General features: G+C 52.3%; 1 long non-coding RNA gene across 1 annotated transcript; it reads left to right on the forward strand.

Moving 5' to 3' along the window:
- The first annotated feature begins 290 nt into the window (after window positions 1-290).
- LOC121137557 lies at window positions 291-6,495 on the forward strand. Its single transcript, XR_005874838.1, has 2 exons — window positions 291-390; window positions 5,360-6,495. It is a non-coding gene; the product is annotated as an uncharacterized LOC121137557 (long non-coding RNA).
- The last annotated feature ends 1,820 nt before the right edge of the window (window positions 6,496-8,315 follow it).

Here is an 8,315-nt window from a genome sequence, read left to right on the forward strand (position 1 = left end):
CGCAGTCATGGCTGGGTGACACCTCTTTGGACTGGTCACAGGTCATTATGGCCTACTAACCCTGAACTAAAATAGCCTCTGTCTCTCGGTACCCCCGGGGAAGGTGAGCCACCTGAAGGAAACTTCTGGGACAATCCCAAAGTCAAAGGGTCACACGGGCGGGGTCTCAAGCACAGTCCCCAGCACTGGGAATTATTTGCACATGCCAGGTTGTTAGTGGAGTGGCCAATGTTTGCTGAATTCTTTCCAGGAGCCGTGAGGTAGGCACTGGCGGGATGCAGGGGGAAGGGGGGAGGGCATGGCAGACAGAAGTAAGGAGAGCTGTATGGAGGAGAGCATGGTTTACAGGCCAGGCAGCTACAGAGGAGGACAGTGTGCAAAGGCCTTGAGGTAGGTGGCGGGCGGGCGGGCTGGCACTCCCAGTCCACTGGACCAGGAGTCCTGATGAGAGACGAGACTGGGGAGATGAGCCGGGCCCCTTCTTCACACTGAGGTCACCGTCCTTCTTCACACTGAGGTCACTGTCTTCACAATGAGGTCACTGTCTTCACACTGAGGTCACTGTCTTCTGCACACTGAGGTCACTGTCTTCTGCACACTGAGGTCACTGTCTTCTTCACACTGAGGTCACTGTCTTCACCCTGAGGTCACTGTCTTCACACTGAGGTCACTATCTTCTTCACACTGAGGTCACTGTCTTCACCCTGAAGTCACTGTCTTCACACTGAGGTCACTATCTTCTTCACACTGAGGTCACTGTCTTCTTCACACTGAGGTAACTGTCTTCTTCACACTGAGGTCACTGTCTTCACACTGAGGTCACTGTCTTCTTCACACTGAGGTAACTGTCTTCTTCACACTGAGGTCACTGTCTTCTTCACACTGAGGTCACTGTCTTCTTCACACTGAGGTCACTGTCTTCTTCACACTGAGGTAACTGTCTTCTTCACCCTGAGGTCACTGTCTTCACACTGAGGTCACTATCTTCTTCACACTGAGGTCACTGTCTTCTTCACACTGAGGTAACTGTCTTCTTCACACTGAGGTCACTGTCTTCACACTGAGGTCACTGTCTTCTTCACACTGAGGTCACTGTCTTCTTCACACTGAGGTCACTGTCTTCACACTGAGGTCGCTGTCTTCTTCACACTGAGGTCACTGTCTTCTTCACACTGAGGTCACTGTCTTCACACTGAGGTCACTGTCTTCTTCACACTGAGGTCACTGTCTTCTTCACACTGAGGTCACTGTCTTCTTCACACTGAGGTCACTGTCTTCTTCACACTGAGGCCACTGTCCCTCACGCGGAGGGGCCTTTCAGGCCCAGCCCCTCTAGATGTCACTGGGCTCCTGTGACTGATAGCGACGTATATACCCAGGGGTCAGACGCCCTACAGTGCCCTACAGTCTGTCCTCGGGTGCAGACAGGAACATCCGGCGTTGGGGGAGAGATTTGGCTTTGCAAATCTCTCTGGACTCTGTCCGGGTGGCTTACAATGTGTGGATGAAGCCTGTCCCCAGAAGACAGTGTGTGGGGAGGGGTTAGCATTCTCAGTGCAGGTGTGTGCACGGCCTGGGCAGCAGACCCGGCTTCTGCCTGTGTGCCCGGCCCTAAGCTTGGACACGGGAGCGTTGAGGTGGGGATCCTTGGACACAGGCTCATGGAAGGGACACTGTTGAGTGCAGGGTGGCCGGACAGACCAGCTTCGTCCATAGTGGGACCCTCAGTTTGCAGAGCTGTGCAATTTCTCTCCTGTGGAAGCAGAGTCGGTGATCACCTGGGGTGTGTGTCTTCTGAGATGCGGACCAGAAGGCCCGGTCATCTCCAGGAGCCCCGAGTGTCCAGGCCTTGCCTTCCTTCTCCCTCTCTTGCCCTGTGGCCTGTGGGGGAAGCGGTGGGCTGTGTGGTCCCAGCCAGGCCTTTCCCCAGCCCAACTGCTTCAGTTTTCCCTACAGTCTGGGATTGCAAATTTGCCTTTTGTGCTGCCATGCATGTGGCTTGGGTCGATTTGTTTTTCAGCTGGTGATGTTTGAGGTTCCTTTATGAACGCTCCTCACATCTGGCATTCAAAGAAAATAATCAGTTTAGGCTATCAGACCCGATAGCAGCTCGGATGAAATTCGGGCCTACTTTCCAGTCAGACAGCGCCTCCCATCTCCACAGGCTCCCGTCCACTCCCTCCTTCTCTTCTTGTGACCTTTTATCTCTGCGGGAGCCCAGACTAGAAAGAGGGTTCTGGGAATGTGGTGTGTTTCTCATTAAGTTTCCGCCGCATAGAAGTCATGTGACCCAAAGTTCCCTTCCCCCCCACTTTTTCACCCCACGAATCTACAACAACTCCCAATGTTTAGATTTGGTTTGAGATGACTGCAAACCCACAATCTCGTTGATCTGAAATTAGAAAAATCCAAAACCATAAACCAGTTTTCAGTTGCTGATTTGCTTTGGGTGGTGAAACAGGGGAAGCCCCCCCAACTACCCACCCCCTCAGCCCCACCCTGCCGCCCCCCGGAAAAAGAACCAGCCATCTGCCAAACCCCAGGTGGCCCCTTGCGCCCCCTACCTTTCTTTGAAAGGTGAAGCTATGACTTGGAAGATTGTATTGCTGGGTGGGCCCAGGCTTCTGAGGGAGCCCGGGGGCTGTGAGGAGGGAAGCCCCGTGGAGGGTCACCACCTGTAACAGCTGCTTCTGTCACTTGCTTCTGGGAGAAGTGACACTCTGATCCCAGTGGCCTGTGGCAATGGAGAGGGGGTGTGTGTGTTTGTGTGTGTGTGTATGTCTGTGTCTGTGTGTATGTCTGTGTGTGTGTATCTGTGTGTGTGTGTGTATATGTGCGTGCTCACACTCGGGCACACGTACCCACATGCACACGCATGGGTCATGGGTCCCAACAGCTCTTAACTGTCTCCTTTCTCCTCTGCTGCAGTCAGGCTCTAGGCTCTATCCAGCCTCAGAATGGAAAACCACTGCTTTGGGCAGCTGTGGCCCAAAATAGACTGGCAGCCTCCTGCCTAAGGCAAAGGCCTGTGAGAACAGGAAGAGTCAGTCCCACCTGTGCAGGTGAGACCTTGGCTGGGTTGATGGGCGGGCGGGCGGGGCTGCTCACCTGATGCCCTGGAGCTCTCCTGCCATGCTGATGCCTGCTTCTCCCGGGCCTCTCTTGATCCCCAGCAGCTGAGGTCCCCGCTGCTTTGCCTGAAAACAACAAGGTCTTTAGAACTCCTGGGTGGGTCGGTCTGCAGACTCGGGGTGTGTGTCTGCAGGTGGCTGTCTCAAAGCCTGACTTTCTCCGTTTTTTATTCTTCCCTTCTCATCCTGGGATAGCATGTCACTCTCTCTTCCTTCTCATCCTGGGATAGCATGTCACTCTCTCTTCCTTCCCATCCTGGGATAGCATGTCACTCTCTCTTCCTTCCCATCCTGGGATAGCATGTCACTCTCTTTTCCAGGCATTTATAGCAGCCTTTGGGATCCAAAGACCTCCCCTGCTTCCCAAATTTGGACTGCAGTTCTGGACGGTGGAATAGAACCTGGAGCAGAGTGCCGTGTCCGTTGCAGTTTCCAGGGGATGCTGGGCGAGTCCCCTCCGTGCTGTGTGCATGCTCTCGGAAGTGGATCTGAGGTTACTGAGCCCCTTTCTTGTCAGGAGGCAGAGTCAGAAGACACCTGGGTACCAGAGGCTTTTTCAAAGGAAAAAAATACATTTATTTATCTTTTTATTTATGCATTTATGTATCTTTTTATTTATATAAGGGTGCCTGCATGCCACAGTGTACCTGTAGAGTTCAGAGATCAATTTAAGGAGGGTACTCCCGCACTGTCCAGGATGATGGACGGGTGAGCACAGACTCAGGCTTGGCTCGCTCTGGAGCCCCTTCTTTCAGTCTGTAGATTGGCCACCGTTTCCCCGTGTGTTTGTGGACGAGGAGAGAGAAACACAAGTTCTCCATGTCTTTTCCTGTAGGACACTAACACACTCAGTCAGGGCCCCACCCTCCTGACTACCTCCCTGTAGGCCCCGTCTCAATTGAGGACAGCAGCGTGTGGAGTTTGGTGGGATGCAGTTCAGTCCACGACATCACCCACATCCTCTCCTCACAGGACTTTCCAGGTGTTCCTGACAGATGGGGAGACCATGATTTCGGGCAGGGGGAGGGCAGGTTCTCAGGCTGGGTCTCAGGCAGGTTCACCGGAAGCAAATGCTGAAGGTGGACACCTCTCTCTCTCTCTCTCTCTCTCTCTCTCTCTCTCTCTCTCTCTCTCTCTCTCTCTCTCTCTCTCTCTCTCTTTCTGTGTGTGTGTGTGTGTGTGTGTGTGTGTGTGTCTGTCTGTCTGTCTGTGTGCATACGATCACAGGACAAACCCTCGTCTTTCCTCAGAATGGTCCACTGTGTTTATTTAAGACAGGGCCTCTCCCTGGGACTCGGGCCTCACCGGTGAGGTGGGCTTCCGAGCACGGAGATTGCAAGCACCATCATGCCTGGCTTTTTTTTTTTTAAATATGTATTCTGGGGATTACACTCATTAGCTTGCTGAGCTGTCTCCCCAGCCCGTGAGAGCCCTGTGTTAAATGTGACGTGGGCTCTGGGCAGCCCAGGGTGAAAGCGGGGCCGCAGTTCTGCAGGCGGTGGCGTCACCCTGACCCTTCACGGAGCGTAGTTCCAGTGTCACGGGTGTGGGAGCTGCTGTAGGAGTCCATGGGCTGCGCCCTAAAGGGGCAGCAGGTCCAGAGGGCAGAGGCCGGTCAGGTGGCCTGCACAGCAGCTGCACACGGGGCGGGAAGAATCGTCTCCTTTTCTAGTCGATGTGACAAAACACCTGGCAAAGAGCAGCTTTCGGGAGGAGGGGACACGGCTCACCCTGGTGGCGGGGGCAGAGGTGGCTGTCATGGTGCACACACGCCAGGGACCATGGCTGTCGAGATGTTCCCTGGGGCTCAGCTCACTCTCTCCTTTGTATCCAGCAAGGACTCCATCCGGTCCACATAGAATGTGGTGTTGGTATTTAGACTGGGTCTCAGGACTTTCACTACCCTAACCTGGAAACCACAGGCTCTCTCCCAGGAGATCCTACATCCTGTCGACTTGGCAACAGTCACCAGCGCAGAGGGGTCTGGCAGAGCCTTGAGCGTTAAAGTCCCAAGCACGCAGCAAAGAGCATCCGAGAGAGACTTCGTAGGCTCAAGGCACTGACAGAGTCAGGCACACAGGCCAGAATGTTCTGCTCTCGGAGGTCATCTGAGGAAGGGACTGGATCCTCTGTATGCACGTATAATTAAGTATGATCAGAGACACCCCCACTTTCCCCCGCTAACTCCCTCTCAATTTCATTTCCCCCCTCTTCCTCACTGTGTACAGTTAGTGCTGCCTATATGATTGATGTGTGAGGAAGAGGAACCATCTACTACAACATGGGGAATCCTCCAGTGGCCAAGCTCTCAAAGAATGACGGTCAGCTGCCAACAGCCCCCAGTGCGGGGCAGGTCCTCACGAGTTCCTCTCCTGTCCGTGCTGGAACTTCGGCTGGCTGGCTCCTGTGCAGGTCACCAGAGTTGCAGTGAGTTCATGAGCACCGGGGTGGCGTCTCCCGGAAGACAGCACTCCGCTTTCCTCCCCAGCCTCTCTTACTCTCTGTCCGCTTCGTCTTCTACGATGCTACCGAACCTTCCGGTTTGCCGTTCATAAATAGGAACTGCCAGGGCTGAGCACTCACAGTCTCTCAGCTCAGACTTTGGCGTTGGGAGCCGCTGCAGAAACTGCTGCCTACCGCAGAAGGAAGCTGCTCTGGGCGCAGGTGAGGCAAGGCCTGTAGCACGTGTGGATTCCTGCTCCCTATGCCGGCAGATAGTAGACGCTCAGGCTGGAGGGCTGCCTGGAGAGCAGGCCGTGAGATGCCCAGATTGGACCAGAGCGGCAACAGTCACATTTAGATAGACCCTGCTCTGGGCCTCTCCCAGATAGATTTCCTGCCATCCAACAACATCCGGCAAGGCTGAAAATTGGGACTGTCTGTCCCCACAGAGGACTGCTCTGAGCCTGGTTTCCAGAACTGTCTTTGCCGCATTGGAAGATGGGATCTCCTAGGGGTGTGGTGAGAACCCATCTTTGGGGGTGTGGTGAGCAGTCATCTCCCAGGGGTGCAGTGAGCACACAGGATGCGGACATGCTGGTGTGGATGGAAACAGGCTTCACACGTGTAGCTCATGTGTTCTCGTCCCGCCTTTCCGCACTCCCGCAAAACACAGACAGCACTGAGGGCTGATTTTGTGTAATTTGGTCAAGCTTGTCATATTGCTTAAACCTCCCCCACCCTCTGGGAAATTCAAGCTGAAAAACTATTAGAAATAATGAGAGATCAGTAAGGCAGCCAGCTACAAAAATAAATGCACAAAAATCAATACCTTTCCTATGTCCAACAGTAACCACTTAGGAAAAAAAATAATGGAAAAGAAAGATCTCATTCGCAATAAAATGGGAGACGTTTATCACCCCAAGCAAGTATCTGGGAGAAGATGTGTGCACTGTCTCCCTCCATCTGTCCAGGCATCCTGCTGAGGTGCAGTGTGGATGCCTGCCTGGCCTCCAAGCCTCTTTGCACAGTGGCACATGGGTGTGGCGGTGCTGTCAGCTACCAGGTTACTGGACCTAGTGGTAGCTCATGTAGTGTGTGTGTGTGTGTGTGTGTGTGTGTGTGTGTGCTTGTGTAAAACCCAGAGGGGTCAATCTTAAGTGTTCCTTGGGCGCTATCATCATGTTTCTTAAGAATGCTGCTTTTGAAACATGGCGTCTCATTGGTTTGAACTCACTGGAGAGGCTGGGCTGGCTGCCAGAGCACCCCTAGGTCTCCACCTCCCCAGCTCTGGTACTGCAAGGACCAACACACCTGGGTTTTTTATGTGGGCTTTGAGGAAATTCTATCTCAGTGTGGGTTTGGTTTGCAGTTCTATTGTTTATGCACAACTTTTCGAGGAGAACTTGCAAAGATTCAAAGATAGACATGCACCGCCGGACGTTGTTGGCGCACACCTTTAATCCCAAAATATGACTCTGTTCAGGATTCAGATTGTGGGTCTACACTGCCTGAACTTGCAAGTCTCTACAACCATGATCTCTTTCTATAGGCACACACACACACACACACACTCACACTCACACTCATACACACACTCACACTGCAGGAAGCTGATTCAGTCCATGATGATACATGGGATGGCCGATTCCTGAGACTACAGCGGAGCTAGAAGTTTCCATTGCTTACTGACATGGTAGCTACTTTAATGTCACTGAATAGTCTGTACACACCTGTGGGGATGCTGGCTTAAACAAATCACTTACTGCCAGGTGGATAAAAAATTCCACACACACAATTATATGTAGTTCATGGTGCTGTAGCAATTCCATGCATACAGTTATATATAGTGCCTGGCACTGTATCAATTCCATGCAGATACTGTAGCAGTTCTGTACATGACAGTGTATAGGTTCCATGCACGACACTGTAACTCTTCTGCTAGTGATACTGTATCAAGACACTGAGGCAGGAGGACCAAGAATTTGAAGCCAGCCTGGGCTACTCAAGACTCTGTCTCAAAACTTATTATTTTTAACAGTAAGCCCTGTTATGAAGACAACAACTTCATTCATCTTGTGGTCACTGTGTCTCTGGACTGAATCCAGAGGTCTAAGCCCTGACCCACACTGTCTTGTGTCCTGTGAGTCCTCTGTAGAATAAAGTCCCATTAAGGCATTTGTGCCTGGGTCCATCTGTATCTGTAGACACGTGGAGCCTATTTCCCCAAGGAAATGACTAACAGAGGGGTGCTAGGTTCCCAGACTTGTTTGCTTTCTCCAAAATCATCTTTATTCCACAGCTTTGTGAGACCTAAGTTCCTTCGGCAAAGGCAGAGAATGCTGACACTGTCCCTGGTCTGTTCAAACTCTTTTCTTGCATGCACACCCCTTGTCCTCTGTTGTCCCCAGGGACCCTGTGTTAACTACCAGCCAAAGGTCTTGATTCCAGATTCTGTGAGGGGTGTGTGTGTGTATGTGTATGTATGTGTGTGTGTGTGTGTGTGTGTGTGTGTGTGTGTGTGTGGGATCAGGGGTAAGAAGTCTATGTTTGCCTGCCACAAACATTTAGAGGATTTTTGTGGTTGGGGGCCCCCCAAAATTTAGACCATCATAAGTACTGGTCTCAGGACCTGACTCAGTTTAGGGCAAACCCAGCAAGGATGGTAATAAGGACTTAGGATGTTTGGGGCCGTTCCGTCATTTAACATACCAGGGTTATACTTGGGTCTTTGGGACGAGAAGA

The sequence above is a fragment of the Mesocricetus auratus genome, unplaced genomic scaffold (assembly GCF_017639785.1).
Source record: "Mesocricetus auratus isolate SY011 unplaced genomic scaffold, BCM_Maur_2.0 Super-Scaffold_100691, whole genome shotgun sequence".
Classification (NCBI taxonomy): Eukaryota; Metazoa; Chordata; class Mammalia; order Rodentia; family Cricetidae; genus Mesocricetus; species Mesocricetus auratus.